Source organism: Chrysemys picta, chromosome 1, assembly GCF_011386835.1.
Source record: "Chrysemys picta bellii isolate R12L10 chromosome 1, ASM1138683v2, whole genome shotgun sequence".
In the NCBI taxonomy this organism is placed as follows: domain Eukaryota; kingdom Metazoa; phylum Chordata; order Testudines; family Emydidae; genus Chrysemys; species Chrysemys picta.
Window position 1 is genome coordinate 93,379,959 of NC_088791.1, and position 17,328 is coordinate 93,397,286.

Sequence of the window (17,328 nt, forward strand, 5' to 3'; positions counted from 1 at the left end):
AGATACCCCAAATTAGTGGCCAATTTTGAAAATGTGGGCTCAGCTGTTGTTCACACTGAGTGAGAAAACATCCTTGTAAGAATCCCCTTCTGCCTCAAATCTAAAGAAACCATTTTAAATAAAAATCCAGAGGCGAGTGGGTTGATATAGCAATAATAAATAAAGTAATAATAATAGAAAAATCACCTTTCATCCTGACAGACCCCAAAAGCGTTTTTACAAATTATGGATTAAATTCAGGCCCTACATATTTTTGTGGCACTGATGGGCTGCAAACTTAGGAAAAATGTCCACACAAATGCTGCCTGTCAGCCCTACATGGAATAGTACCCTCCCAATACCTCTTATGCAAGATTATTCCTGCTAAAAGTAACCTGACCAAGATGTAGGGCAGCTGAGACAGGCAGCATACATGCTACAACATGTTGGCCATGTCCCCTGACCACTACCTCCACCTCAAAACACCCGCTCTGAGGCTGCAAGTGACTGGCAGACCATTAGTTGCACCCTGCATGGGACCTCTTTTCCCCTCTGTGCACATATCATTTTACCTGGGGTGGAACACAGCAGCTCTTTAGCAGCACACAGCAGAAGTAACAAATGCCCATATAAAACTAAAATTTAGATACCCAGAATGTAATTATTTAAATTGAAATCTGTCCAGGAAAACAGATTAACACTTTAATTCTTATGTACAGGGCTAAGGGATATTTGATAATAATAGGGTGACCTTCAGTTCTATCCCTCATTTGAAGGAAAGATGCTTGGGCAATCAGTCCAGTAGTGACTTGGAGGAAAATGTGCCAACTACACAAAATCATTAACACTGTTTCCTGAAATGCTGGGGTTTCCTTGGATCTTTCCTCATTCAAGGACTGACCAGATCCTACCTGATGAACTCACAATGTACCTAAAAGAGCTAAAACTTTGGTTACCACTATGGTACCTCTCCAAATGTCCCCATAAGTCTTGGGAAAGTGCATAAAACTATAAAAGCTCTTCAACAGTGTGGAGACAGAGGGAATCCTCCAGCTCAAAATGGCTTCTCTAGTGATTATTATTAGGCTTAGCAGAATTTGATTTTTATTTTTTTCTAATTTTGACAATTTTAAATACCCCCCCCCCATTTTTATTTTTACAGTTATGGGAGGTAGGGTTGGGGCAGTGCTGACAGCAGGGCTGCAGGGGGTTCATTGTGCGGCCGAGAGGCCCAAGACACTGGGGCGCAAGGTGCGGGGGAGACACATCTATACAGCCCTAAGAGAGTGAAACCAGGTTTTCAGTTTGGACTTTAGGCATTATGGTCATTTCCTCTCATCACATAACATTTCTTAGAGTTAACCTTCATAGGTCAATACCCTCATAATTTTGCCATTCTTAACAAACCTGTTCCTCGGAAGTTAACTGCCTCTAGTTAGACAGTAGTTACGTGGTGCACAGCATGGGCCTCTACTCTGCAGAATAATTAAAAAAAAAAAAAGTTTATCCCCCTTCCCCCCAAAAATCAGACTCTTTCAAAATCATTCTCTCTCGCTCATTTATTTTTAACATCCTTCTAGAAACAGTGTTTACAGTGACTCTGCTTCAGAGACAAGGAGCTGGGCTAGAGCCATAACAAAAATATGCATCCCGCTCCCAGCTACCCATCTGCTGTAATGAGAACACAGCAATAGCTGTACCAGAACAGACGTTGGTCCATCTAGCCCGATAACCCATCTCCATCAGTGACCCCAAAGTCAGAAATATTTAAAGAAGGCATCAAACACTGGAATGTTCCTCGAGCTATATCATGGGGGATCAGTTTATGCCCTGAATTATGAGGGGAATAGCCCTTGTGATGTTTAGCCTAGCTACTGTCACTGCAGATTCTATCTGTATTTGTATGTATGCCTAATACATTTTTAAAAAATATTTGAAATGAAAGTTCCAATATAAAATGTAAAATAAGGCAGTATTGTCTAGTTGTTAAAGAACAAGATCAGGAGTCAAGGTACTGCGTTCTCTTCTCAGCCTGGCTACCGCATGTCCTTAGACAAGCCATTTCACTGCTGTGTGCCTCAGTTTCCTCATCTGTCCAATGGGGGTATTAATATTTACCCACCTTTGTAAAGCACTTGGAGATTTTAGAATAAAAAGCATACACAGTGAGTACAAAAGGTTATTATAATATAGCCTCCACTGGAACTAAGGGGTAATGGTAATGGAAATGCACGCTTACTAGGACTGACGAAAAATTAAGTTGAATGAGCAAAGAAGTCTCCTTTCTATAGCTCTCAAGTGTGCTGCAAAATTAAAGATTCTGAAAGAAAGCATGGGATTTGTGGGGCTGCACAAAAATTGATTGGACTGTGTCTGCGGCCATGCACGATCCTCCAGTCAGGCAAATGAGGATGATTATACGCTTCATACCATTTTAATCAGCTGAAAGTGGACTGCCAAGTTAGGTTTCTTTTAAACCACAAACAAGGCCTGGAGAGAAGGAAAAATGGGAGAGGAGGACTGTAGTCTTAACACAGTTAAAAAAAATCCCAAATATCTGGAAGGATCAACAGTAGCTAATACTACTATGTGAATGGCAACACATTAGCCACAGTAACCCAAACAGTGCCAAATTTCCAGTGACTATGTACATCAGAGATGGAATATGAGGGTAGATAAGGGAAATCAATATTTGGACATGAATCACACACATCTAAACCAGCAGAAAAATTCAAGGATAGGAGCATTATACAGGAAAGAAATGGGAAGAAGGGATGGAGAATTATTTTCATTCTGCCCAGAAATAACAATAGAGTCAGAAGACACTGCCTCCAACTAAAAGTGTAACAAAACAAGACAAAGCAGCTGGCTGGGGGGAAAGACATTCTTACTGTCTGAAAAGAGAGAAGCAATAAAACAGCAAGATGGACAACTGAGATGAGCAGCTGAGGCACTGGCTACTGGGAGATATTCAAAACTTTGAATTGGCAGAGCGAGGGACAATTTTTATCTTGCATAGGAACATCCCTCAAACTGAATCATTTTAAGGAGTAGAGAGCATCTAGATAAAATACTATTCGATTTAGAGGTGCTATAGTCCACCTAGCCTTCCCGTCCAAATCTTTCCTGTTCTGCTACTTACACAAATGATAGTAACACATAGTTGTATGGAGGGTTGTTTTAGCTCTGTTGGTGCCAGGGTATTAGAGAGACATGGTGGGTGAGGTAATATCTTTTATAGGACCAACTTCTGTTGGTGAGAGAGACAAGCTTTCAAGCTTACACAGACCTGAAGAAGAGCAAGAGAAGTTGGTCCAATAAAAGGTATTACCTCACCCACCTTGTCTCTCTAGTAACACACAGTGGCTAGCACTAGGACACAAGAGTTCTGTTCTGCACCCACAAACCTACCTAAATTCCCTTACCTGGTGTGATTGCCAAGGCTGGATTTAAGAAAGGTAGAAATGCAAATTAAAGTCAGTGTAAATGAAAACCTCAGGTCTGCGTTAGAGGGCCAGGGACGAGCTTTGCTTCCCTGGACCTACATTGAAATAATAAGGAACGTGCTTTCCCCACACCTAGCCCGTGATCCATTTCGTCTGTACCCCACACCATTCATTTACCAGCAACCTGGCCAGTAGGGAAATGTTCTTTTCCAGACAAATGTAAATAACAAAATTGTTCCCGCCGTTGGTGCTGAAAGACGGTTTGGAATTTTTTTTTTAATTAATTTTTCTTCTGATGAGAGATGCTGGATTAAAGTTTGGATACTGAAGTCCTCCAGGTGTTCCCAGAATGGGCATGCCACATGGGCAAAGCAGTGTGAACTTTTTCCTCATACACTACCATCACCATGTGCCTCAACCCTGCCCTGAAGGGACAGTGCCTCTTAATAAATACAGCATGTAGCAATTACAGCACTTTGAATCTCCAAAATGCTTTACAATTATTGACTAATGAACCAGGAACGAGAAGTTGGGGGGAATTTTAATGGCCCATTCACACCTTGGCTTCTTTGCGGAGATGGCCCTTATTGTCAATGATGATGGCGGTTCTGTTATGTAGGAGTTGGAGTTCCCCAGCTCATGTCACATAGGATATTACAAAGTATGGATGTTCTATTTGTGGGGGCAGTTCAGACAATAGTGCCAAAACTCTGGCTGCAGGGGGCATCTAGCTCATGGAGGGTCCTATCCCAGCTGGGATGCTCCAGTGGAGTATTTTGTAGAGAATAGCTGCTTTGGGCTGACTGAGTGCTATCAAGATAACTTTAAGCCCCTGGGGAATCTGAATGTTTTCCCTTTTATCACAGCCCTGACTGAAAGACAGTGAAGTTTTTTTCCCCTTCTGATTTAAAGGAAATCTCCTGCCCCTATTCTTCCAACACTCTCAACAAATACACACACCAGTTCTGGACACATTCCCATCCCTCCCCAAACTGGCAGGGTTAGAAGTTTGATGCAAGTGTGGCAGATGCGTAAACAAACTGAATCTTGGGCCTTACTGCTGGGGTGTCAGTTGCATAATGTGGCAAAGGGTCCCAGCCTCACTTGAACTGGCACCATTTGTTGTTAAAGAACTGAAAGCAAATGTTGTAATAGTCACATACCTTTGAGAGTAGGGAAGGCTGAGAAGGAGTCTTTGCTTTGCTTCTGGTTGTTATATTCCAGACTTGCAGAATCTAAGATGAAATAAAATGATATTGAACAGTCTGCACTTCATAAAGCCAGCCGGTTCTTGTCTTCAGATTAAGCGCTTACCAAGGGTCGATGCTTTTGGAGCCATTCAGGACCATACAACAAACCTTTCACCCCGTGCACCCTCCTCTCTTCACCATGAAGTTCAGCCAATCAGGTAGTCATGTGCAAACCACAAACCACGCAGGAACTAGCAGACACGACAGCTCACAGCCCTGGGCGTGGAGCTTAGTTAGCTTAGTATGGTTTTGTTTTTTCACTGCCAGTACTAAACTGATATCATAGGAGTTTTAGTGAATGCTACTGCAGGTCTGTGCTCTAGTTGCATTTAATGCATTCTCCTGTGCACCCCAAGACCTACTTACTGCTTTGGGTTTGAATTTAGGACTGACAGGTCCCGAGTCTCCTTTTTGAACCACGTGGGGCTATTAAAATTTAGCCTGATCACCTCTCATTCAAGTCAACAACATGGCAATGTGATAGCTACAGTGTCACCAACGTCTAATCTGTGGGTATGTCTACCACCAAAACTCCCCCTTTGACTTGATACCAGTGTGTGTGTGTGTGTGTGTGTGTGTGTGTGCGCGCGCCTCTGTTGAGAGAGTGAGAGAACTCACAGGCAGCTCTGAGGCAAAGGGGGCACACCACTGTGAGAGGGATAGGTGGGTGGAAAAGCAGCAGCACTATAGACCAAGATTTTAGCAACCTCTGAAATGAGTGTGACTTGGGATGTGTGTTTTGGCTGCGTGCAAGGGGGTGCAAAGCTCTCATTTCCCGTAAGTGGCGGTCTAGTTGGGAAAACACGTTAATTCATTTATCAATGCATCAGTTCAGGCACTGGGGGAGGGGTTATTGTGTTAACTTTGAGATCTGGAGGAGGGGATTGAGATCTGGAGGAGGCAGCAGTGGTGACGGTCCAAAGTTGGTGCTACGACTTCTCCGCACCTTTGAATTTCACTTTTGTTTAGACTCTGAAATGTTTATGGATTAAAAAAAAGTATAAAAATTGTAAAACTAAAACTAAAACCATAAAAAAGGCAGGGGGAAGCTTTCCTCTTGTATTAGGGAGACTTGAAAATCTACTGATTGCTGAAATTAAGGGGTGGAGCCTAGCAGAGGTTGAAGGTCTGTCAGTCAAATGTTCCCCTCCCCACCCCACCATTACAAAATGTGGCAGAGCTTTCCCTGCTCCTTTCAGCAGGATTCCCAGGGCTGGTAAGGCAGAGGAGTAGCTAGAATTCTGATTGGATGTGAAGAAGGGGTGGGGCTTGGAAGGTGATTGACAGCTGTTTGAATGCAAGATGAGGGGAGAACAGTGGGTACGAGCATTCTGATTGGAGGAGGACAGGGAGAGGCGGGCCTTTGCAGCTTATTGATGGCAGTTTGAATTTTAAGTGGGAAAACGATGCCTACCGGTCGCTACTGCTCAGTTTTCCTCAGGTAATGAAGGTGGGGTGCGAGCCCAGCAGTATGAAGCCTCTGCTTGGGCCTGTGTGTGCCCACGAACCCCGCTGCCCTCAGCCAGTTAACCCCACTCGTTAATGAGAGCGGGGTGGGGCCTCTCCCTGTTTAAAGCTTGTCTTGCCCCTGCTGGGGCGTCTCCAGGGCCAGAGAGAGTCGCGTGCCGTGCCCTGTTTTTACCTGCAGTTGTGTGTGTTGGGGACAGGCGGGGGCATCCCCTGTTCAGGAGCCCCCCGTGGCTGCCCTCTCCTGGATGTCACCTGCCTTCACAGCCACCCCCTCAGTGGGCCATGTTACCAGGAGCAGCCACTGATGGTAGAGGACTGGCAGGTCTAACCTTATGCTCCTCAGGGAGCGGGGCCAGATTTAGGATTGTGAGGACCTGCCCCTCCCAGGGGTTGTTTCTGGAGTGGAGAGCCCCCCCCCCCCCAATACCTCCCTTCCCATCCCTCAACTTTCCTACCACACAAGGCCAGGCACAGCTCCAGCTGAGCGGTCACCTGTCGTAACACCCATCTGCCTGAAGTGGGGGTGTCCTGTCAACTATGGGCTGCCTTAAATGGCAGGTTTAATGGACCCAAAGCTAGGTCTCACTGAACTTCCAGGCAAGACACCTGCTGACGTGTCTGGAAACCACCATTACTACAGGCAGGTATGGAACCTACCTCAGAACGTAGGAATGGCCATACTGGGTCAGACCCAAAGGTCCACCTAGCCCAGTATCCTGTTTTCCAACAATGGCCAATGCCAGGTGCCCCAGAAGGAATGAACAGAACAGGTAATCATCAGGTGATCCATCCCTGTCGCCCATTCCAAGCTTCTGGCAAACAGAGGCTTAGGACACCATCCTTGCCCATTCTGGCTAATAGCCATTGATGGACCTATTCTCCATGAATTTATCTAGGGTTTTTTTTTTAAACCCTGTTGTAGTCTTGGCCTTCACAACATCCTCTGGCAAGGAGTTCCACAGGTTGACTGTGCATGGTGTGAAAAAATACTCTCTTTTGTTTGTTTTAAACCTGCTGCCTATTAATTACATTTGGTGAACCCTAGTTCTTTTGTTATGAGAAGTAAATAACACTTCCTTATTTACTTTCTCCACACCAGTCATGATTTTATAGACCTCTATCATATCCTCTCCTTTCCAAGCTGAAAAGTCCAAGTCTTATTAATCGCTCCTCATACAGAAGCTGTTCCATACCCCTAATAATTTTTGTTGCCCTTTTCTGAACCTTTTCCAATTCCGATATATCATTTCTGAGATGGAGCGACCAGATATGCACACAGTATTCAAGATGTGGGTGTACCATGGATTTATATAGGGGCAATATGGTATTTTCTGTCTTATTATCTATCCCCTTTCTTAATGATTCCCAACATTCTGTTCACTTTTTTGACAGCCGCTGCACATTGAGTGGGTTTTCAGAGAACTAGCCACAGTGCCTCCAAGATCTTTCTGCCATAGTGAATAATCAGACCCATGGTCAACCTAGCCCAGTACCTTGTCTCTGGCAGCAGTTAGTACCAGCTTTTTCAGTGCCAGAGGAAGGTGAGAGAAACCCTGCAGCAGGCACTTATGGAATAATCTGACATAAGGAGAAGTTTCTCCCTGCTAGTGAGAGGTTGGCTTGATAGCAGGATTTAAAACTTGTACATTTTTTGTAGACCATAAGCCAAAAAATCATTATTTGATGAAACTGAAATAAAATCATAAAAGTTCCTGAGGTGGGATCCCCAGATTTCTGGATTTCATGCACTCACTGTCACACTTGTGCTTCAGGTCTAGTTTCTAAATGGGAATCCCTTTTCAGGGCTCATCACCACTGCTCATAGCTTGGCCAAATAGATTATTGCAGAGCCACATTCAGCCTAACCTCCCAGATGCCAACAGGGGTTAAAGTGCGGTTCTCTTAGGACTCCCAGCCATTGCTGAGTTTGGGAGCAATCTGGCAGATCGGGACAAAATCAATCTGTCTCATTCATGTGGTGGCACAGACACACTAACCACAGAGATGGCTGGCTCAGGGACTGAGAGACAGGATGCGAGAACCAAATATTGATTTTTCGATTAGTAGCACAAAAGACTAACTATGAGGTAGTTTTTTACATAGCATTATGTTTATGATATGAACTGGCAACAACAACAAAAGACAGAAAAACAAAATCATAGCTACATCCAGTTCCTGGTCCTTAGCTATTAATTTCCTGGCTTTATAGTTTAGCTTTAATGTTATTTAAATGAAATTGTGCATATCAAGTTTTCTATTTTTAGCAGGAATATATTTTAGGTTAATGATCTGGGTTTAATTATGAATAAATAATTGTTACATAGTTTTAATCAGGTACACTATTCTTTAAGAGATGACCCAGGGTGTTGAGTAAATAAGTAATTCTATGTATTTTAAAAAGTATAATATTTATTATGTAGACCTAGGAGTCCTATGTATTGTTGCCCCCAAACATTGTACTGTGATGCCGTGACCCAACATTGCATTGATTTTTGCATCCCTGATATATTTCTCGACATTTAATGTGAGCGTTAGGTTTGTACTAATGCTGCCCATGATGTTCCTGTTCTGTGAATAGAAGACTTCAAGCTGTCACTCTTAAACCTTTCACTATCAGTAAATTCACTTAAAAAAAAATAATCTGCATGCCTAGCTTGGAAGTCATAGAACACCACGCCGATAATCAGATCAACCCCACGGAAATCAAGATGAGTGGGGACCCAGTCCAGGAGGACAAAGGCACTGGGTGCTAAGTGTTCCACTCCAGCAGGTTATGATTCTAATAGAGTTATCTAATCAACTTGTAAAAAACAGATCAATATGTGCTGCTATATAACCACTGTCACAGTGCATCAGTGCACCAAAACAAAGAAAGACACAAAGGCAAAAGAGAAATCCTGCTATGACTGAAATTTAATAGCTTCATTGAAACATTATAAAATCAGTTTTCTCTCTGCAGGAGTGAGACAGATAAAAATTGACTCCATTTGAAGTGCAAACAAGAAAGAGAGGCAGGGAGTTGTAAACTATGTAGCACCCTCCTCAGAAAGATTCTTTTTTCTCTCCAGGTTCCCAGCATTTTCAGCTATCGCTTTCTACAATATCTTAATTAAACCAATATATTTTCTATTCAACTTACTTGAAGCTGTGCATACTTTGATAAAAAGGTTAATTATCTTCTTTATTTTAAAAATTGAAAAGGTAACATTTTGGTGTTTTGCTTCAAATTCATGCCTGTCCCTATCCTTGTGTTAAAAATCAAACATTGAATGAATCAAAATAGATAGAGGTCAGACTGGACAACGGTGTTAGTGGATGGGGGGGAAGCAAGATGGAAAACAAACACATTTGTTATGAATTTTAATATTTTGCCTTTTGTGCACATAAAATCTGATTACAGATTGTCTCCCTCATTGAGGCTGGGCACTTGTCAGGGCTTGAAATCAATTTGATACATGCTCATGACAGCCTTTGCTGGTGACTCAGTCGGGAACTGCAGAGACCTACCCACCCTCATGCTAACTAATGAAAAGAAGGGAGGGGGATGGGTTCATCTCATAAAGCTGTGAATTGTCAATTCACAGGCTTTGTTTAAATTGTTTGGAGGCTCTGTTCCCTTTTCATGCTATCACTGCATCAACTAAAATGCACCCCCCTGTTGCGTATGCCAGCTGTGAAAGCTGACAGACCCAAGATGATCAGTAGAGAAACTCTATTCAGTTTAGCAGGGCAGTCCTCAGGCAAATGGAACCCTGTTCTTCCTTCCTCTACCCTCCCTCTCCTATTTAGAGGAGCAGAAGAGAGAAGGGTCGCTGCAGAGTGACATGAGACCCTTTCTTTTTTCCTCCCTGCACGCATACACTGCCCCGTCAGTATAATTTAGCTTCTGCAGGCCCAAGTCTGAATCTGGCATTTGAACTTGGGTCTCTTGTATGTGTGCGCAAAGTACTAACTACAGGAGCACCATACAGGCGACCTGGAGCGCTGGTTTAACCATGGAAGGTATGGTCTGGATTTAATTAAACTTGCTGGATAGTGAAATATTCTATCCTTTCTTCCACCTCCCGTGACTTTAGTATTCTTGATAAACACCTAATAATAAATAATGATCACTAATAACTATATTTAACACTTATACAGATGAGTAAACTGAAGTACAGAGAGGTTAAGTGACTCGCCCAAGGTCAGCAAATTAATGACAAGGCCATTAGTAGAACCCAGGTCACCTTTCTTCCAGTTTGTTGCCCTACTGCAGTCTTTCCTAAGGAGAACCTAAGTATCCCTCTCACTGTATTCTCACCCTTGTGGCCATTAATCATAGTTGCCATACTTCTGGCTAAGGAAAAGTAAGATGGGTCTTCCTTTTGGGCTAGGTAGGGCGAGAAGGTAATGCCTTAGGTAATGCCCTATGATTGCAATCATAGGCCTTGGCTACGCTGGCAATTCACAGCGCTGCACTTGCTGCGCTCAGGGGTGTGAAAAAACACCACCCCTGAGCGCAGCGAGTGCAGCGCTGTAAAGCGCCAGTGTAATCAGCGCCTGCAGCGCTGCACGCTCACTCGCAGCGCTGCAAGCTATTCCCCTCGGAGAGCTCTCGCAGCGCTGGCGGCGCGACTACACTCGCTGTGAATCCGCGAGTGTAGCCAAGGCCATAGTGCTCCCAATGTTGGCTGGCTCATATTGTTAAGAAACTGAGAATTATATCAGCCTTCCCCTCTTCCTCCAAAATTTTGAGTTGATAACAATTACATCTATTCCTTGTATTGTTTTATTTGCAGAGTCATTGTGGTTTGCTGAGGTGGAGACTAAAAACACTTAAGCAGGGACAGCAGCACAGGCATCTCTTACCAACTTTATCAACTGAACAACAACCTGTCATCTCCATGGCACTCAGGAGGCACATGAAGAACTTTGTGAAAAATTATTCTGATTCTGAGATCAAAGTCAGGGAAGCAACCTCTAATGACCCATGGGGTCCCTCTAGTTCACTAATGTTAGAGATCAGTGACCTGACATACAATACAGTTTCTCTTTTGGAGATTATGAACATGATATGGCACAGGATGAATGACCAGGGAAAGAACTGGAGGCATGTGTATAAATCCCTCACACTCTTGGATTATCTCATCAAGAATGGATCAAAGAAAGTCATTCAGCATTGTCGAGAGGGGCTCTTTAACATTCAGACATTAAAGGACTTTCATTACATAGATGAAGCTGGAAAGGATCAAGGTAAATGTAGCTTGCCAAGGCCTGTCAATTAAAATTAAGAAGGTTTTTGGGGGGATTATTTAAACTAATTGCTGGGGGAAATATAGCAAGTAATTATGGCTGCACTGAAGGAAAAGTCAGGAAGGGGATATGGAGGAGCAATTTACCATGTTAGCAGAAAAAAAGGATACATAAAAGTGCTCCCACCTCTCACAAATAAAAAGAAAGGGTGAAATCCCAGCCCCATTGAGGTTGAAGAGGCCGGAATTTCAACCCATGTGCCTATGCACTGTTGAAAGAAGTTTAAATGCAAATATGGGTGAGGTGGAGTGCTTGGCATTGCGAGAAGATTTACATGCAGTTGCCATTTCTGAAAAATGGTGAGATGAGGATAAGCAACAGTATACCGTAATGCCTGCCTATAAAATATATATTGAAATAGGTTAGATTGTAGATATTCAAGGACTGGAAGGGACCTCGAGAGGTCATCAAGTCCAGTCCCCTGCCCTCATGGCAGGTCCAAATACTGTCTAGACCATGAGGGTGTACTACTTCACATAGAAATTCTCTTGACAGTATATGGAAACCTAAGGGGAGAAGACTGTGAGTGAGGTAGCATCGATGTAGCTACAAACCTCAGAAGATAAGAATATTAATACGACTGTAGTGTAACTGATATGTCTGCTCAGTGTGGTGCCTCTTAAGGCATGAAGGGTATGTCTACATAGCAGTTGAGAGAGTGCTTCCCAGTGTCAGTAGACAGACACATGCTAGTTCTGCTCAAGCTATTGTGGCAAGGCACCTCCTTCGTCTCGAAAGACTTAGCACTTCTCCCTCTGGCAATGGCGGGCCCCACTCTGGGCAGTGTTTGCCTTCCCCCTTCTGTGCTTCTTTGGCTGTGTTTTCAGGGTAGGTGCCAGGGTGAGCCTAAGGAGTGATCCTTCACCAAACAGAAAGCAAACAGTCTCGTAAACACAAAACAAAATGGGATACCTTTCCCTGCCTCCTCGCTGGGGCAGGGTATCATCCTGTTGCTTGCCCTGGGGTGTCAGTCCTTCCCCCAGCAGGCACTTGGGTTTGGCTGTTCTCCTATGGGAAGAAACACAGCCTCTCAGCCTGGAAGACCTTGTTTCCCTGCTTCCAGCAGCCTGACAGTAGCTTGTCTCTCTCTCCCCAGAGGAGGGGTTTTTAAAGGCCTCAGGCAGCACTTAATTGGATTCAGGTGTCCCTAATTGACCTGAGGTAACCCCTTCTCAGCTTGTAGGGAAAAGGGCCTTTAACATTCTGAGCTAATATATCAGCCTTCCAGGACCCTCTTGCAGCCGTAGGGCCTGACTGTCACATTATTGTGCTAAAAACAGTAGTGTGGCTGTGGCAACTCAGGCTAGCCATCTGAGCATGTACCCATGGGGTCATTCAGGATTGTGCTTGGGCAGCTAGCCCACAGCCTCACAGCTATTTTTAGCGTGCGAGCTTGAGCAGAGCTAATGCATGGCTGTCTACCCGCTCTAGGAAGTACACTTCCAACTGCTGCATAGATAGACCCTCAGTAGTATGCCAAGTGTACTGTGACTCAGAGGCAAATGCTGAAGGAACTACAGCCTGTAGTTGAAAACATTATCTAGTCCTGAGATGGCATAACAAAGGCTTTGGTTAAGAAGTTCATGGAGGATAGGCCCATCAATGGCTATTAGCCAGGATGGGCAGGGATGCAAAACCATGCTTCGAAGTGCTCCTAGCCTCCGTTTGCCAGAAGTTGGGAAGGGCGACACGGGATGGATCATTTGATGATTACCTGTTCTGTTCATTCCCTCTGAAGCACCTGGCATTGACCACTGTCGGAAGACAGGATACTGGGCTAGATGGACCATTGGTCTGACCCAGTATGGCTGTTCTTATGTGTTATTAAGCAACTAAATAATGGTTACAATAATATAATTAAATTTGTTATTAGTGCAGGTTTGGATCATGCTAGACTAATAGATTTCAGGTCAGTACGCCAGTGAAATTTATCATATTTAAGGTAAACACTTCATGTTTGCCATCGAAACTTGAGTACATTGGCCCAACTCAGGAATAATGAAAGTAAAGTCAGTTGGAGAATATGATGGCATTGGGAATTGGGATATATCTTTATTATCATCATAATCTCTAGGTCTCTGGTTCCAGTCAGTCTGGGACAGGTTGGTAACAACTGAAAGTTCTTACCATCCAATATATGTTTAGTGACCTTTGTAAAATAAATTGGAAGTTGCAGTCCAATTCATAGTAGAAAAGTGTCCATATTACAAAAAGAACCACCCCATTTCATACTAATTGATCCACTGGCTGGCAATCTCAACAGGGAGACAGTGAAACTGAATAGAGGCCACAATAAGCGAACTTCCCATCATCTAGCCCTAAAAGTGATTTTTCCAGGGTATTACTGATGACATATTGGTGGGGCAGTGTAGGAATCTTGTCCTGTCACTGCCCATGATGCACCTGTTGTACATATAAATAGAAGACTTACCTGTGTTATCAGTCTGGAAACTTTCATGAGGACTAAATTAATTAAAAAATAAATAAAGCCAGTTTAAGTATATTGTAATGTAGAATGAAACATTGATAAAAGCATGGGGGAGGGGTTAGTTAAAAGTAAATGAAATTAACTATGGGAGGCAGTCTGACCTAGTGGACAGCACACTGGACTGGAACTCAGAAGACCTGATTCAGCCACTGTCCTGCTGGGTAACCTTGGGCAAGTCACTTCACCTCCTGGCACCTCAGTTTCCCCATCTGTGAAAAGGGGATAATGATATTTACCCTCCTTTGTAAAGTACTTTGAGATCTACTGATGAAAAGTACAATATAAAAGCTAGGTTATATTATTACCCTCATGTTATATTTGGTAAACATTTTGTTTAACAAAATTGCCATACCCACTAAAAATTGCCAGAAAATACTAAAACCAACCCCCCCCCCCTGAAATAACACAGTTCGTAACTAGAACCAGGGTTATTTACACAGGAGACAGAATTGCTCAAGTCAATTAGCTTTTGGGGAAACAACTACATGGATTATAGTATTATGTATAAAACTTATTCCTGATGTGGTGATCCATGAAATTACAGTTAATTTTGTTGAAATGGACCATTATAATTTTAAATAGAAGTGAAAGAAAATGAGAAAAAGGAGGCAAACTGCTAGGAGCTGAACTTCAAAGACAAGATTAAATTATTAGTAAGAATGCAGCACTGCTGGGAGCAGCATGAGCTGGTAGATGAAGCTACTGGCCTGTTGGCTCTGAGACCCGACCATGCATCCACCTTGCCATAGTAAATTAGATGAATTATTGGCAGTGATGGGCCTGTCACACTGGGCAATTCATGTTCCCATGTGATGTATGTAAAAGTGAATTCCAGCTGATAAAAGCTTAATACTGCTCCTACTGGCTTTGAAATGCCAACTATTTGTATCTGTCCTGGAGGACAAAATAATCACACCATGATGCTAAATCATGACACTGCTATAGCTCAGTTTTCATGTAATGATGTTGCAGCCGTGCATAATGATGTTGCTTCATTTCATATTGATATGAGAATGAGATTAAATAAATTCAAGACCACTTAATCATACTACAAGAATCTGAGGGTCATGGGACTCAGATTTATGAAAACTAGAACTGTCCCATGACAATCAGGATTGCAGTGACACTCTCACAGCTGTCTCAACAAAGGAGAAAGTGTCTCAATCTCACCACTGTTTAAGTCTGTGGTGGTATGCAGGTCAAGTCGCAGAACAAACCCAGTGGAAAGTCACTGACGGACTGATGTAATGTCAGTTTGCAGTGCCTGGACACTCCAGTTAACAGAAACAACATCCAGAAACTATCAGCTGTAAATACAATAAATTAAATAAAGCTGGTCTCTCTACTTAGGAGAATCCCAGGACAGAATTCACTTGGTGGCTATTACAACTTTGAGATTAGAGTAGCTATCAAATTCAATGTTGGAAGCAGTTATGGGGGGGGAGAGAGAGCAATATACATTAGTAGGACATCTTAACACTGGATTCTTATAATTATGTGAGCCTCAGTAAGATAGATCTAGAAACACAGAAGATACGGAGTACAGAGGTCCACCAATCCCTGCTACCTGCCATCAGAGGGATTGAGTCATGTGTTAAGGTTCCCCACTCAAAACTCCAGAAAGAGGAGCAACACTCCCTTGTCCTTTCCACGTCCCAGGGTCCTGCCAGTATAAGAAGGATCATCATGACATACAGTCGTCTCTATGTTTGTTTTCCTGATTCAAACAGTTAATTTGATAGGCCTTTCAGTTTCATTGCTGTACCAGCCCCTCAATGAATTCAGACCTGTGAGTCTCCTTAGCAGAATCAACAGCTTTATTGAACTGACTCCATTACAGCTGGTAGTTTGGGGATGTTGTTTCACACACATACTAAACACAGTAGATTTTTTAGAAGAATATCAAAAAGTGTGACTTTTCCCCTCTCTAGACAAATTCATTTTGATAGGATAATCGTGTCTCTTCTGAGAGAGATCTTTAATCCTTGACATCTTCCTAGCATTTTTGGGCTTGACAATCTTTTCCAGAGATTGAAGATAAAAAGCACTTCAGCCTCTTTCCTTGTTCCCTGTAACTCACATTGACACTAATACTCCCTGTCACTACACACAACCATAGCCAAATTTTAATGGAAAAACCCTACATATTTGTGCCAGCCTACTGGTGGCAGTGTTTTGTACCGCCATACTGAAGGATCAGAGTTCGTGGACTGGCAAGGCCTGCCAGAGACAATACACTAATGCACCAAAGAGACAAGGAGGAATTCTGCCTGAACACTTCTCTGACCAAAGGAATAACATCCTGCTAATAGCATTCAGCCAAAATAATGGGCTGCTACAAAGCTGGTCCTTGGAAGAAATAAAGGGAGGAAAAACCTCAAAGACCATAACCTAAAAACATACTTCAGTTTATGAACCACACATGCAGTGTCTCAACCTCTTGTCAGCTGCTTACATCGTAAATCTACTAAAGACAACTGCTTACTGAGATCTTGGTTTCTTGACTCATTGTTCTATGGTTATAAACAGCTCAGCATCCTTAGCCTCTCCACTTTTCTGTAGTTGCTGGGGCCCACGATATATCCAGTTGGCCCTCGTTACAGAATGGGATGATGGGATCCTAACACATTTACCAAGTATTTCTTTTCTTTAAACTAAACCCAATTACTTCAACAGGTTATCACGTCAGAGAAAAATCTAAGCAAGTCAGTGCCTTGTTAACAGATGACCAACTGCTACATAACCAACGTGAGATAGCACGCAGAACTAGGCAGCGGACCTCCTATGCAATGCTATTGCCTAAGAAGACCACTACCAAGGACTGTTTACCAACAATGTCTGCCTCTGAGCCCATACCAGAGCTTCCTGATTCAGTCAAACTTCAACGTAAGCATGTCAGGCTTAAACTGCAAATTTAGATGTGCCAATACTTTAGCCAGTTCTACAGGTGGGGCTTCGCATTAGTAAACAATCCGCAAAGATTACACTGCAGGATGTAGCAAGGGGCTTAAGAGACAAGAGAGGAGGAGAAATTTGCAGGAGTAAAATGATGGGTCTTTCTGCATTACCCTTTCATTTGTCAATCTCAAATGAAATGGACTTTGGGGTTTTGTGGTATTCTAACGTATTTGCCTGAGAAGGAGAAATGTTCACTAGTAATCTCCACCCCATTTTGCATGGCTTGGTATGATTGATAATCTTTACTCAGGACTGAAATAGCAGGGGATACTGGTGGTAATTTGATAAAAGTACATAGGGGACCCAGAATTGGAACAGCAAAGAAGTGCTGTAGGTCAGCACTGAGGTGCATTGGCAGAGAGGTATGGAGAGTACTAATACTGGAATAGCAAGAAATGCAGCCTGTCAGTGTTATGGAACAAGCAGAGCAGTGCAAGGATATAGG

General features: G+C 43.1%; 1 protein-coding gene across 4 annotated transcripts in view; it reads right to left on the minus strand.

The window, feature by feature from the left end:
- Positions 1 to 13,050, minus strand: part of GRAP2 (GRB2 related adaptor protein 2) — a 48,660-nt gene extending 35,610 nt beyond the window's left edge. Inside the window, exons 1-3 of one of the 4 annotated variants that reach the window (XM_065580754.1) lie at positions 12,350 to 13,050; positions 4,589 to 4,660; positions 1,387 to 1,454 (exon numbers count right to left, since the gene is read on the minus strand). The gene's annotated coding sequence lies outside the window, so the exon portion shown is untranslated. Of the gene's footprint in view, positions 1 to 1,386; positions 1,455 to 4,588; positions 4,661 to 4,739; positions 4,827 to 12,349 lie in introns of those variants that run through there. The other 3 variants (XM_065580762.1, XM_065580740.1, XM_065580744.1) reach the window with 3 other exon arrangements.
- Positions 13,051 to 17,328: the final 4,278 nt, after the last annotated feature.